General features: G+C 38.9%; 1 long non-coding RNA gene across 1 annotated transcript in view; it reads left to right on the top strand.

The window, feature by feature from the left end:
* The window catches only part of LOC126725900 (uncharacterized), a 29,704-nt gene extending 14,468 nt beyond the window's left edge, over nucleotides 1-15,236 (top strand). The window contains exon 3 of the long non-coding RNA XR_007655631.1: nucleotides 15,176-15,236. This is a non-coding gene — a long non-coding RNA (uncharacterized LOC126725900). The remainder of the gene's footprint in view (nucleotides 1-15,175) is intronic.
* The last annotated feature ends 393 nt before the right edge of the window (nucleotides 15,237-15,629 follow it).

The following is a 15,629-nucleotide window of genomic DNA, read 5'->3' as shown; positions in this document are numbered from 1 at the left end:
AGAAGCAGAATACATCGCTGCTGGAAGTTGCTGCACTCAGCTTCTTTGGATGAAGAAATTACTTCATGACTATGGAATTCCTCAAGAAACGATGTGTGTCTTCTGTGACAACACCAGTGCCATCAATCTTTCCAAAAATCCTGTTCAGCGTTCAAAATCCAAACACATAGAGATACGTTACCATTTCATTCGGGATTTGGTAGAGGAAAGAGTTGTGTGTCTTGAGTTCATACACACCGACAATCAAAAGGCGGATATCTTCACCAAGCCTCTCGATGGTCCACGGTTTGAATCACTCCGTAAGACCATTGGTGTTGGTACAATTCCTTGACTCTCTTGTGTGTTGTGTGCTTCACATTTTTATAATATGTTAAATCTGTCTGTGTTGGGGCACACATTTTGTTTTGCAACATGTTTCTTGTTTGTTTGTTCTTTTGTGTATACTGCTGGTTATTTTTGTGTTTGTTCAATCATTTTTGTTTCTTGTGTCAAAAAATCCAAAAATCACATAAAAATTAGAAAATCAAAAAGCTTGATTGACTTTGTTGAGTTTTGTCTCAAAACTTATTTTGCCTTGTACCTTTGTGCTAATGGCTTTGTGCATTTTCGAGCATTGCTTGTTTTCATGCACTCATATCACTATGGGAAAAATCTTGAAATCTATATGATTGTTGTAAATAGATCTTCAACCTTGTCATGAATGATTAGTGAATGGTTATGTTGATCTTGAGACATGCATAGACTTGTGTCTATATATCTTCCCACTTTTTATTTTTGTTTTGCTAAAAGGAGCTCACCAAATGTAAATCTCCAAATGAAAAGAGATATTGAGCTGCAAAAGCCTGTCGCACATTCTAGTATTTGACTAGGAAAAAGGGTAAGTGACCTTATATTAAAAGTGAAATTTCATTCAAAAAGGCCAAAGGCCTGTTCTTCAAAGAGAAATGTTACATATATCCCTCTCACAATGAGAGATGATTGCCTCAAAAAGATCAAAAAGATCAAATGTTATGATTGAAAGTGGAGTCAAATGAAAAGCTCCAAGTTATGTTATCAAGTTGTGTGGGAAGTCATATATACATATTTCTATAATTGAGATTGGTCACATGATCTAGTGCTAATTGTGTATGCCTTGGTTGAATTGATCATTGAAGCTTCACATTAGACAAAGGACTATCTCACTGTTGATATCCACACACAACACACAAGTTTATGTTCAATAAATGCCATATTCATTTGTGTGATTGTACTTGATAAAATGTGTTTTCACATGCTCAATCTTTGTTAATTCAAGCACAAAAAGATTTTTGAGTGTTTTAGGTGTTTTTGGAAAGTGTTTTGTTGAAAAATTCTGAAAATTTCAAAAATACAGTTTTGCCCTGTTTTGGCGACTCACTCGCGGGTAGACCTTCCAGTCGCGAAAAAAACTTAGAAAATTTTTTCAAAATTTTGTTCTTGAGTGATTTGGCGGCTTGAGCTGGCGACTATGTGGCGACTTAATCCAGTCGCGAAAATCGCGTGTTTTGGACATACAGGGGCAGTTTTTAAAATTTTCTGTTTTCCCTCGATCTTTTTGTGACTGTTCATTGTCTTTTACTTCTGCACTTTCCCTTTCACACCGTGCCTCCATTGTCGATCTCCATTGTTTGCTTCTTCTCAGCTAAAAATCGTCGACTAACAGGTATGGTTCTCTGTCTTGCACTCTAATTTTCCTAATGTCTTGGTTTTCCCTCTGGATTATTCATTTTTGCTTGTGGTTTTGTGATGGGTTTTGTGATGTCATCGTTGTCCTTTCTTAGCTTATGGTAGCCTGTGCTTCTGGTTTTGAGCTAATTTATTTTGTTGGTTGTGTTCTTCATCATGTGCTTAGCTAGGGTTAGCAAATTTTTGTCTGATCTGCTGTTGCTATCATGTTTCACTTTGATCTTGTCTGGTATCTTGTTGATGTGGTGTTGATTTTGGTTCTTTTTCAGCTGATTATGTGGTTATATTTGATCTCTCTATACTGTGTAGTTCTAATTTGGGCCTTTGGTGTCCCTCATTGTTACTTTCTGACCATACTCATCCAGCTGTTAGGGTTTCTTCATTGTTCCTAAATTTTCACTAACCCACTGCTGATATAGTCTGTTGGATTGTGTTCTGTCATTTCCCTTGTTTATAATACAGACTGGTCATGTCTCCATTCAAAAAGGCTGCTGTGAAAGGAGGTTCTTCCAAAGGGAAGGAACCCATAATTGATGTTGATGAAGACACACCTCTCCCGAAAGTGACTCGCTCTTCATCACAGCGATTCGATCCCAATAAGCTCAGATCCTATTCAGCCTATCAGTCATATGAGAATTTTTTTCTTCATGCCACACCATTACTAGAGAGAGCTGTGGATCTGCCCTCACTTCACAACACTGACATTCCGATATGTTTTGCTCACAAGGATTGGAATTACCTTCTCTCTGATCCGGATATCGTGTATGAAGAGTTGGTTAAAGAATTTTATGCTAACGCAATTGTGGAAGGAGATGAACTTAAGTGCTGGGTTCGGCAAAAGAGCTTTTCTGTCTCTCCTACATACCTGGCAGAAATTCTTCACATCAACAGACCCATTTTTCGTCATTCACCGGTCTATGATGATCTATGTCCTGATGAGGAGCTTCTCAAACAAAGTCTTGGTCAAGACTTGGAGTTCTCACCCAATGACAAATCCATTAGTGTTTCCTCCCTTTCTCCGAAACTGCGAGTGCTTACAATTGTGATGTTTCACAATTTGTACCCTTTATCAAGTACTGGGTATATGAATCTCGGGCGTGCTTTGTTTCTTCATGATCTAATCTCTGATGAAGAAATCAACATTTGTGCTCATATCTTTCATGTTCTGCGCAAAACGGTTCTTCGAAGTGAGTCTCGGATCTGCATTCCTTTCTGCAGTCTCATTTCACGGATCTTGAAGCTCAAGGGAATTTATCCAACGGCTGATGAGTCTCCTATCCCCAAACCGAGTCCGATCAACATGCGTACATACAATGCAAGTGTTGGACATAGTCGGAAGAGAGCCAAACCAAAAACTTCTGCATCTCACAGTGACTCTCAGTTCAGCAATCTCTCCCTCGATGAGAAACTTGATCGCATTGTTTCCTCTGTCCACGAGTTGAATACAAAGATGTCTGGACTCACTGCTTCTCTACACCATCAAAGCAACCGATGGGATATGAAGTTTACTTCTCTTCAGACTCAGTTGGATCAAATTCAGAGAAAGCTAGAAGAGGATGACTAGCCTATTCCATGACAAAAAGGGGGAGTGATAGGCATAATCAGAGGGGGTGGATATTACCCTAAGGGGGAGCGTCTTTATCTAAGGGGGAGTGTCTTTAATTTTTTTTGTTTCTTTCTTCTCTTTAAGTTGATATATTGTGTTTTTGTAAAACTGTTATTCAGGTATTTGTTGGTTTGTACCCATGTGCTTTTGTAAGCTTTTAGGGTTATTGTTTTATGCATAGTTTGTAGGCTTTATGGTATGTACCTTGCTTAAGTGCAGCCTTTATGCTATGTTGAAATCAGTACTTTAATCTAAATGTTCTGCATTTTGGTTTATGTACTGTCACTCTTGTGCCCTTGTAGGATTGTTCCTAGATGCATATGCCTTGTGTGCTATGCATTGGTTGAGTGTTGAGCATACAAGTGTCTTGCCTTGTGCTTGTTAACTTGTATGTCCTTGTGTTCATTCCAAGTGTGAATGAGCACTGTGATCACTACCTTGTGGTGTTCACTTGGTTGATCAAGCCATGGTTTGTTTATTAACTCCATCTTTGCTTGATCTCATATTGCCTGTTTCATATGCATTTATAATTTTCTGCTTACAATGATCATGGTGTATTGTTGTGTTTCAGGAGTTTATGTTCATATGATTCAAGTGCTTCACAGCTTCTAGAGTTAGGTGTGAGTGAGTTTTGTTCAACTGTTCCCAACTCACATGTTAAGTCTAGAGTCTGTTTTAGGGTTTTGTCACGGAATAGCCAAAGGGGGAGATTGTAAGGTTGAATTTATTCAACCATCTAATTGGCTTTATTCCGTGCCAAATTTGCTTGTAATTCAGCATTTAGTAACCCTGTATTTAGGTGGGATTGTTGTAAGGGTAGTGAGTGAGATAGAGTGAAGATTGTTCAAGAGTGTGCAAGAAAACAGAGTGTCGCGGCTGGGACTCGCGGGTGGACTCGCGGCTGCAAGTCGCCAGAAGCTGCACACGTGCCAAGCATGCTGGAAGATGAACAGTCATGCTAGCTGGAGCACTACAGGACAAAACAGGACAACTGGCCATACGGTTAACTCGCGACTGGATCTCGCAACTTGGTCAAGCCGCGAGGTCAAGCCGCGAGCCACCCCTGTTTTGGAAAAACCTGACGTTTCACATTCCTCTTCACTCCAGTATAAATACCCTTTTAACCCACGATTGAAAGAGAGCTTCCAGAGAGAATTTTGAGAGAGAAACCCTAAAGAAAAACCAGATTGTTTCACCCACAATCTCTACCTTAGAGTCTCATCAAATTCCCTCACTCTCTTCCTCTCCATTGTCAAATCCTTGAGAGGCATTATACCAAACCTGGTTCTCACCATTATCATCTCTGTGAGACAGTCGTTTGGAGTTCTGGGAAGCAGTTAGGAAGGAGCCAATCTTCATTGGTTGATGCTACGGTCTAGTAGCGGAATCCGGAAAGCTAGAAAAGAAAAAGGTTCGGCGCAACCTCGTTGGAGCAAGAAGCTTGGAGGGCTTAGGTGCATTGGGTAGATTAGGCTTGGAGGGTCTATTGCTGTCCTTGTATCCCAACTGTATTTTCTAGTGGATTGATTACCGCTTGGAGGGCAGCGGAGAGGTTTTTCGCCGAGGTCTTCGGTTTCCTCTTCGATAACACATCAGGTGTTATCTCTGTGTTTGCATCTTCCTTCCTCTCTATCTCTGCCTTTACATTATCTGCTGTGGTTTATTTTGTTATGGCTTAGATAGTTGTTTAACCAATTCCGTATTATAGCATATGTTAAGTTTCCGCACACTAGTTGTTTGACATATTGCTTGTGTTGGTTAAGTTGGTTTTTAGGGGTCTAAACGTTCAAAAGTGTTTTTGTACACGTTTTTGAACTTTCACTAAGTATATGCATCTAGGAACAATCCTACAAGGGTACAAGAGTGACAGTACATAAATCAAAATGCAAAACATTTAGATGTAAGTACTGATTTCAACATAGCATAAAAGGCTGCATTAAGCAAGGTACAAACCATAAAGCCTACATAATATGCATAAAACATTAACCCTAAAAGCTTACAAAAGCACATGGGTACAAACCACAAAATAACAGTTTACAAAAACACAATATATCAACTTAAACTGAAAAAGAATGCAAAGACACTCCCCCTTAGGTAATATTCTCCCCCTCTGATCAGGCTTATCACTCCCCCTTTTTGTCATGGAATAGGCTATGCATCCTCTTCCAGCTTTCTCTGAATTTGATCCAATTGAGTTTGAAGTGAAGTAAACTTCATATCCCATCGAGTGCTGTGATGGTGTAGAGTAGCTGTGAGTCTGGACATCTTTGTATTCAACTCGTGTACAGAGGATACAATGTGATCAAGTTTTTCATCAAGGGAGAGAGTGCTGAAATGAGAGCCACTATGAGATGCAGAAGTTTCTGGTTTGGCTCTCTTCCGACTATGTCCAATGCTTGCATTGAATGTACGCATGTTGATTGGACTCGGTTTCGAGAGAGGAGATTCATCTGCCGTTGGATAAATTCCCTTGAGCTTCAAGATTCTTGAAATGAGACAGCAGAAAGGAATGCATGTTCGAGACTCAGTTCGTAGAACCGTTTTGTGCAGAACATGAAAGATATGAGCACAGATGTCAATTTCTACATCAGATATTAGATCATGAAGAAACAAAGCATGTCCGAGGTTCATATACCCAGTGCTTGATAAAGGGTACAAATTGTGAAACATCACAATTGTAAGCACTCTCAGTTTTGGAGGAAGAGAGGAAACACTGATGGATTTTCCATTGGGTGAGAACTCCAAGTCTTGTCCAAGACTTTCTTTGAGAAGCTCCTCATCAGGACAAAGATCATCATAGACCGGTGAGTGTCGAAATATTGGTCTATTGATGTGAAGGATTTCTGCCAGATATGCAGGAGAGACTGAAAAGCTCTTTTTCCTAACCCAGCACTTAAGTTCATCTTCTTCCACAATCGCGTTGGCATAAAATTCCTTTACCAAATCTTCATACGCGTCATCCAGATCAAAGAGAAGATAATTCCAGTCCTTGTGAGCAAACCATTTCAGAATGTCAGTGTCATGAAGTGATGATTGATCCACAGTTCTTTCTAGTAATGGTGTAGCATTTTGAAAATAATTCTCATGAGACTGATAGGCTGCATAGGATCTGAACTTGTTGGGATCGAATCTCTTTGATGAAGAACGAGTCTCTTTTGTTTGAGGTGGGTAATCATCAACATCAATGACGGGTTCCTTCCCTTTGGAACTACCTCCTTTCACAGCTGCTTTCTTGAATGGTGACATGGCTAGTCTGAATCATGAATAGAGGAAATAATAGAACACAATCCAACAGACTTTATTAGCAGTGGGTTAGTGGTAATTTAGGGATAATGAAGAAACCCTAATAGCTAGATGAAAATGACCAGAAAATAGCAATGAGGGACAAAAATGCCCAAATGTAGCTACACAGTAGAGAGGGTCAGAATAAAACCACACAATCAGCTGAGAGGAAAGAAAAAAAAAACACACATTCAACACAGGATCATTTTGAATCAACACAACAATAGCGGATCAGACAATATGAGAAACCAACAAATAGGAAACCCTAGCTAAGCACATGATGAATAACAAAACCAACAATTTAATATAGCTCAAAACAAAAACAAAAGGTTCCATAAGCGAAGCATGGACAAAGAGTAATAGCCGAGCTAAAAACCCATCTCAAAATCACAAACAAATGCAGATAATCCAGAGGGAAAACCACAAAAACAAGTATAATAGAGTTCAAGACAGAAAACCCATACCTGTTACTTGAGGATTTTGAGCTGAAAAGAGGCAAAAATGGAGATTAAGAATGGAGGCACGGTGTGAATGGGTAAGAGCAGATGAGAGAGACAATGAACAGTCACAAAAAGGTCGAGGGAAAAACAAAAAAATTTAAAAAACTGTCCCTATTTTTGCCAAAACACGCGTTTTTCGCGACTGAATTGAGTCGCCAGTTCAAGCCGCCAAAACACTCAAAGACACAAGTTTGAAAAAAAAATTCTAAGTGTTTTTCGCGACTAGAAGGTCTACCCGCGAGTGAGTCGAGAGCTGAGCCGCGAAAATCTCTGAGTAACCCTCGCGACTGGACTTTCCACTCGCGAACAAGTCGCCAAAAAAGACCCGCGAAGAAGCGACTGAGGCCCGCGACTTGACATACCCACGACTGAATCGCCAAAACAGGGCGAAACTGGATTTTTGAAATTTTCAGATTTTTCAAAAAAAATACTTTCCAAAAACACCTAAAACACTCAAAAATCTTTTTGTGCTTGAATTAACAAAGATTGAGCATGTGAAAACACATTTCATCAAGTACAATCACACAAATGAATATGACATTTATTGAACATAAACTTGTGTGTTGTGTGTGGATATCAACAATGAGATAGTCCTTAGTCTAATGTGAAGCTTCAATGATCAATTCAACCAAGGCATACACAATTAGCACTAGATCATGTGACCCATCTCAATTATAGAAATATGTATATATGACCTCCCACAAAACTTGATAACATATCTTGGAGCTTTACATTTGACTCCACTTTCAAACATAACATTTGATCATTTTGATCTGTTGAGACAATCATCTCTCATTGTGAGAGTGATATATGACATTTCACTTTAAAGAACAAGCCTTTGGCTTTTTGAATAAACATTCACTTTAATATAAGGTCGCTTACCCTTTTTCCTAGTCGAATACTAGAATGTGCGACAGGCTTTTGCAGCTCAATATCTCTTTTCATTTGGAGATTTACATTTGGTGAGCTCTTTGTAGCAAAAACAAAAATAAAGAGTGGGAAGATATATAGACACAAGTCTATGCATGTTTCAAGATCATCATAACCATTCACTAATCATTCATGACAAGTTTGAAGATCTATTTACAACAATCACATAGATTTCAAGATTTTTCCCACAGTGATATGAGTGCAAAGAAACAAACAATGCTCGAAAATGCACAAAGCCATTAGCACAAAGGTACAAGGCAAAACAAGTTTTGAGACAAAAGCTCAACAATGTCAATCAAACTTTTTGATTTTCTAATTTTTATGTGATAATTGGATTTTTGACATAAAAGAAAAAAATTGAATAAACACAATAAGGAGCAACAGTATTCACAAATAGACAAACAAACAATAATCAAGCTGCACAAAGAGCTAACAAAGTAGTGTGTGCCCCAACACAAACAAGCTTATCATATTATAAATATGTGAAGCACACATCACACAAGAGAGTCAAGGAATTGTACCAACACCAATGGTCTTACGGAGTGATTCAAATCGTGGACCATCGAGAGGCTTGGTGAAGATGTCCGCCTTTTGATTATCGGTGTGTATGAACTCAAGACACACAACTCTTTCCTCTACCAGATCCCGAATGAAATGGTAACGTATCTCTATGTGTTTAGATTTTGAATGCTGGACAGGATTCTTGGAAAGATTGATGGCACTGGTATTGTCACAGAAGACACACATCGTTTCTTGCGGAATTCCATAGTCATGAAGTAATTTCTTCATCCAAAGAAGCTGAGTACAGCAACTTCCAGCGGCGATGTATTCTGCTTCAGCAGTAGATAGAGACACAGAATTTTGTTTCTTGCTCATCCACGAGACAAGATTGTTACCAAGATAGAAAACAACCGCTTGAAGTGCTTTTCCGATCGTCTACACTGCCAGCCCAGTCAGCATCTGAATACTCGGCAAGACAAGCATTTGAGTCTTTTGAATACCATAGACCATAGTTTGAAGTACCATTCACATATCGAATGATTCTCTTAGCAGCAGTCAGGTGAGATTCCTTCGGATTAGCTTGATATCTGGCACAAACGCCAACACTGAATGCAATGTCCGGTCTACTGGCTGTAAGATAGAGTAAACTCCCAATGATGCTCCTATATAAGGTAGGACTTACTTCTACTCTAGAAGAATCAACATTCAGTTTAGTGGATGAGCTCATGGGAGTGGAGGCATGTTTTTTGGAGTCTAGTCCAAACTTCTTGACAATGTTTCTAGCATACTTCTCTTGTGATACAAATATACCCTCCTTCTGTTGTTTGATTTGAAGACCCAAGAAAAATGTGAGTTCCCCCACCATACTCATCTCAAATTCCTTCTTCATCTCCTCAGAAAATTCAATGGCACGATCTTCAATGGTTGCCCCAAACACTATGTCATCAACATAAACTTATGCCACAAGGAGATAATCTTCATCATTTTTGACAAACAGAGTTCGGTCGGCATATCCTCTTTTGAATCCTCTATCTAGAAGGTAATGTGTAAGCCGATCGTACTAGGCTCTAGGCGCTTGTTTTAAGCCATAAAGGGCTTTCTTCAATCTCAATACATGATCTGGAAAGTGAGGATCCTCAAATCCTTTTGCTTGCTCAACAAACACTTTTTCATTTAGATATCCATTCAGAAACGCACACTTTACATCCATTTGATAGAGTTTGAAATTCAAAGTGCATGCAATGGACATGAGGATTCGAATGGATTCGAGTCTTGCCACAGGAGCGAAAGATTCATCAAAATCTACTCCTTCTACTTGAGTGTATCCTTGAGCTACTAACCGAGATTTGTTTCGAATTATCTCTCTATCTTCATCAGTTTTGTTTTTAAAAATCCATTTTGTGCCTATAACATGAACGTTTTCAGGCCTTGAAGCAAGTTCCCACACATCATTCCTCACAAACTGATTCAGCTCTTCATGCATTGACTCAACCCAATTCTCATCTTGAAGAGCCTTTTCAACCCTTTTTGGTTCAAACTGCGCAAGATAGCAGTGATATGTTACATGATTGGCTAACAGGATGTTTCCTTTTCTGAGGCGAAGACCTTCATCTAGAGACCCTATGATGTTGCTTTCCGGATGGTTCTTGATTACTCTTGAAGATGGCTTCTTTGCTGTGGAGACTTCATCACTTCGAGAGATAGGAGGATGAACTTCCGGAGGAGTAAGAGGACTTGATGTTCTAGACATCGATCTCGTTTCCATTCTTGGGTTGATGGGAGTCGATTCTACTTCTGGTGTAGGTTCTTCACCTTCTATATCCAGAGCATCTACCTCAACATCGGGCTCTTTGGTGCTCGGCCCTTCTGCATCATCAATCATCTCCACCTTAGATAAGGCATCATCAATCTTGACATTTATGGACTCCATCACAGTCTTAGTTCTCTTGTTAAAAACTCTATACGCTCGACTCGTAGTAGAGTACCCAAGAAAAATACTCTCATCACTTCTCGCATCAAACTTCCCAAGATTCTCCCGATCATTTAGGATATAGCATTTACTTCCAAACACCTGGAAATACTTCACTCTAGGCTTCTTTCCATTCCAAATCTCATAGGCGGTCTTCTTTGTACCTACTCGGAAAAATATTCTATTGCCAATGTGACATGAGGTGTTGACAGCTTCTCCCCAAAATTTTTGAGGTATTTGCTTGTTATGCAACATGACTCTTGCCATCTCCTGAATCACTCGATTTTTTTTCTCTACCACTCCATTTTGTTGTGGAGTTTTGGGGGCTGAAAATTCTCTTTTGATTCCATTCTTTTCACAGAAGGACTCGAATCTTGCATTCTCAAATTCCCTCCCATGATCACTTCTAATTTTGGCAATAGGGACCCCTTTTTCGTTTTGTAGTTTCTTGCACAGAATCTCCAACCTCTCACATGCTTCTGATTTTTCTCTAAGGAATTCAACCCAAGTGTATCTTGAGTAATCATCCACAATGACCATAATGTATCTCTTCCCCCCTAGGCTTTTAGTTTTGGTAGGCCCCATTAGATCAACATGAAGTAACTCCAAACACCGAGAAGTGGCAATCACATTCACCTTGTGATGACTTGCCTTTGTTTGCTTCCCCATTTGGCATGCACCACAAACGGTCTTCTTCACCTTTCCAAACTTAGGAAGTCCCTCAACTGCTTCAAGTTTGGACACTTTTGCTACTTGTTTGAAGTTGGCATGCCCAAATCTGTGATGCCACAGCTCCAACATATCCACACGAGCACTTCTACACGACATGGGTGCCGTGGGAACTATTCCATAACAGTTATCTGTAGTACGATTTCCCTCCAAAACCTGAATCCCATCTTCATTGATGATCAAGCATCCCTTCTTAGAGAATTGTACCAGGAAATCATCATCACAAATTTGAGTGATGCTCAGCAGATTTGCTTTCAGCCCTTTTATGTACAACACATCTTTCAATAGCGGTAAACCAGGTATCTCAATGGTTCCTTTGCCTATGACTTGAGCATGACTTCCATCACCAAAGGTCACATAGTCACCAACCTTTTCTTTTAGTGTCTTAAACAATGACTTATCCCCTGTCATATGGTGAGAACACCCACTGTCAAGATACCACAAACATGCATTAAACACCTTCAATGAGGTATGCACAAATAAGCTCACATGTGACAAACATTTTTGACCTTCAAACACAAATTCATTATCAGTTTTCATGCTTCTTTCAGATTGACTTTTCATTTTCAGACTCTCAATCATCTCACACAACATTCTATTCTTTCTTTTATATTTCTTAATCAATGATTTAGATTCAGATATGCTATTGTGTAAGACATGATTCTGATTTTCAAAATATTCCAGCATGTGAACAAATACTCTAGCATGTTTCTTAGTTTTTAACAACTCTACAAGATCATTAGTAAAACACCCTTCAAATATATGCATAGAGTCATTTTCACAAATAATTAAGCTATAATTCAGCATGGTATTTTCCATAACAGCTACCACAACACAGGGGTCTAGGATCACACTTAGGTAATAAAACCACAACAAGTGTACCTGCTCTGATACCAATTGAAAGTTCAAATATGTGTATAAACACCCTTGAACGTTTAGACCTCCAAATTACAACTTAACAAATTCAAGCATTATGTCAAACAACTAGTGTGCGGAAACTTAACATAAGCTAAAATATGTAATTGGTAAAACTATCTAAGCCAAATTAAAATCACAACCCACAGCAGATAATAAAAAGGCAAAGATAAAGAGGAAGGAAGATGCAAACACAAAGACAACACGCGATGTGTTATCGAAGAGGAAACCGAAGCCCTCGGCGTAAAACCTCTCCGCCGCCCTCCAAGCGGTAAACAATCCACTAGAAAATATAGTTGGGATACAAGGACAGCAATAGACCCTCCAAGCCTAATCTACCCAGTGCACCTAAGCCCTCCAAGCTTCTTGCTCCAACGAGGTTGCGCCAAACCTTTTTCATTTCTAGCTTCCTGAATTCCGCTACTAGACCGTAGCATTAACCAATGAAGATTGGTTCCTTCCTAACTGCTTCCCAGAAATCCAAACAGCTCTCTCACAGTGATGATTATGGTGAGAACAAGGTTTGGTAAAATGCCTCTCAAGGATTTGACAATGGAGAGGAAGAGAGTTGAGGAATTTGAAGAGACTCTAATATATAGATTGTTGGTGAATCAATCTTGTTTTTCTTTAGGGTTTCTCTCTCAAAATTCTCTCTGGAAGCTCTCTTACAATCGTGGGTAAAAGGGGTATTTATACTGGAGTGTGAGAGGAATGTGAAACGTCAGGTTTTACAAAACAGGGGTGGCTCGAGGCTTGACCTCGCGGCTTGACTAAGTCGTGAGATCCAGTCGCGAGATAACCGTATGGCCAGTTGTCCTGTTTTGTCCTGTAGTGCTCCAGCTAGCATGACTGTTCACCTTCTGGCATGCTTGGCACGTGTGCTGCTTTTGGCGGCTTGCAGCCGCGAGTCACCCGCGAGGCCAAGCCGCGAGTCTCTGTTTTCTTGCACACTCTTGAGCAAACTTCATTCTATCTCACTCACTACCCTTACATCAAACCCACCTAAACACAGGGTTACTAAATGCTGAATTACAAGCAAATTTGGCACGGAATAAAACCAATTAGATGGTTGAATAAATTCAACCTTACAGTTTTATCTCTGCATAATTTAACTATTGAAAATTGTTTACAGTTGTTACTATTTATTTCTATTGTATTACTGATTTCAAGTAAAGAATAGAGAAATTCCACAAATAAATATGGGCATTGAATATAAGATTTATTTTATTTAATTGTTTCTTTAGCTATATTGATTTAAAGTATAGAATATAGAAATATCACAAATATATTTGAATACTGAAAATATGATTATATATGTATATATATGTACTTGAATAAGATATATTTTTGTTAGAAACTATGATTTCATATATATGATTATGGACAAATTGACTATGAATTGATTCTGATACCCAAACCAATGGGGGTTATTCATTGGTATTCTGATACCCAGCCAATGGGGGTCATTCATTGGTATTCTGATACCTAAACCAATGGGGGTTGTTCATTGGTATTCTGATACCCAAACCAATGAGGGTTGTTCATTGGTACTTTGATGCCCAGTCACGGGGATATAGCGTGACCATAGTCATAAGATTGTGAATAATATGAATTACGTTTGAATATTTAACTATTTTGAGTCATTAAAACTGCTTATGTATTTTTGGACCCTATTGTAAGTTATAACTTTTGATATATGGAAAACTAATTACTTCCTAAACCATCTATGATATAATTGTAAGATTAAAATATGTAATCTATTTACAAAGTATTATTTTAAGATCATGAAACTTCTTTAGCTATTTTTGAAAACCCATAGCATAGTATAACCTTTGAAGATTCATATTACATGTTATTACTTTACAGATCTATTGTTGGATAGAACTTATTCGAATTTTGGTTACTTATTGAGTTGTCAACTGTAAGGTTGAATTTAATCAACCATTTTATTGACTTTATTCCGTGCCAAATTTGCTTGTATTTCAGCAATTAGTAACCCTGTATTTAGGTGGGCTTGTTGTAAGGGTAGTGAGTGAGATAGAGTGTTGAATGCTCAAGAGTGTGCAAGAAAACAGAGTCTTGTGGTTGGATCTCGCAGGTGACTCGCGGCTGCAAGCCGCCAGAAGCAGCACACGTGCCAAACATGCCAGAAGTTGAAGCGTCATGCTAGCTAGAGCACTACAGGACAAAATAGGACAACTGGCCGTTCTGTTATCGTGCGGCTGGATCTCGCGACTTAGTCAAGCCGCGAGCCACCCCTGTTTTGAAAAACCTGACGTTTCACATTCTTTTCTCACCCCAGTATAAATACCCCTTATACCCACAAAAGAATGGGAGCTTTTAGAGAGAATTTTGAGAGAGAAACCCTAGAGTAAAACAAGATTGATTCATCTACAATTTTTACATAAGAGTCTCTTCAAATTCCTCAACTCTCTTCCCCTCCATTGTTAAACCCTTGAGAGGCATTTTACCAAAACCTTTTCTCACCATATCCATTACTGTGAGAGGGCTGTTTGGTGTTCTGGGAAGCAGTTAGGAAGGAACCAATTTACATTGGTTGATTCTATGGTCAAGTAGCGGAATCCGGGAAGCTAGAAAAGAAATAGGTTCGGCGTAACCTTGTTGGAGCAAGAAGCTTGGAGGGCTTAGGTGCACTGGGTAGATTAGGCTTGGAGGGTCTATTGTTGTCCATGTATCCCAACTACATTTTCTAGTGGATTACTTACCGCTTGGAGGGCGGTGGAGAGGTTTTACGCTGAGGGCTTCGGTTTCCTCTTCGATAACACATCGCGTGTTATCCTTGTGTTTGCATCTTCCTTCCCTTTTATCTTTGCCTTTTATTATCTGCTGTGGGTTGTGATTTTAAATTGGCTTAGCTTGTTTTCCAATTTTGTTTTATAGCTTTTGTTCATTTTCCGCACACTAGTTGTTTGACATAAAGCTTGAATTGGTTAATTTGTAAATTGGGGGTCTAAATATTCAAAGGTGTTTTTACAATTTGAACTTTCATCAACTCACCCCCCCTCTTTCTCCTTTTAGATTTTGATCAGGAAGAGTAGCATATGTTTGGGCTTCTGCTGGGATGTGCGCATGAGTGAAGTTTAGGAAATCAATGGAATAAGGTTTGAACTTTTATGTTTTAAGATTACCATTTGTGTAATCCTTCAGACTTAAAGGATTTAGTTTATTTTTATTTGATGTTGGAAGATTATTATTTGGAGATCTTTTGAGAATTTCTTTATTGAGGATACTTTTAAATTTATTGATGAAATTTTCTTGAGGATAATTCTTTAATTGTTTAAGAGGGCCTTACACACTTGTAGGGTGTAAACTTTATAAGTGTGTGACTGTTGTCACGTGCCTAGCTCTTACTTGGGTTCGGGGTGTGACATTGAGTAAGATTGTAACCTTAGACTACAACCAATTTTGTAGCTATACTTTATCCTTATTAAAATAATATCTGTTTATAATAACTTGCCACAATGCTATTTTT

Source organism: Quercus robur, chromosome 5 (assembly GCF_932294415.1).
Source record: "Quercus robur chromosome 5, dhQueRobu3.1, whole genome shotgun sequence".
Lineage (NCBI taxonomy): Eukaryota > Viridiplantae > Streptophyta > Magnoliopsida > Fagales > Fagaceae > Quercus > Quercus robur.
The sequence above is the reverse complement of the archived record's forward strand: the minus strand, read 5'-3'. Positions and strand labels throughout refer to the sequence as shown.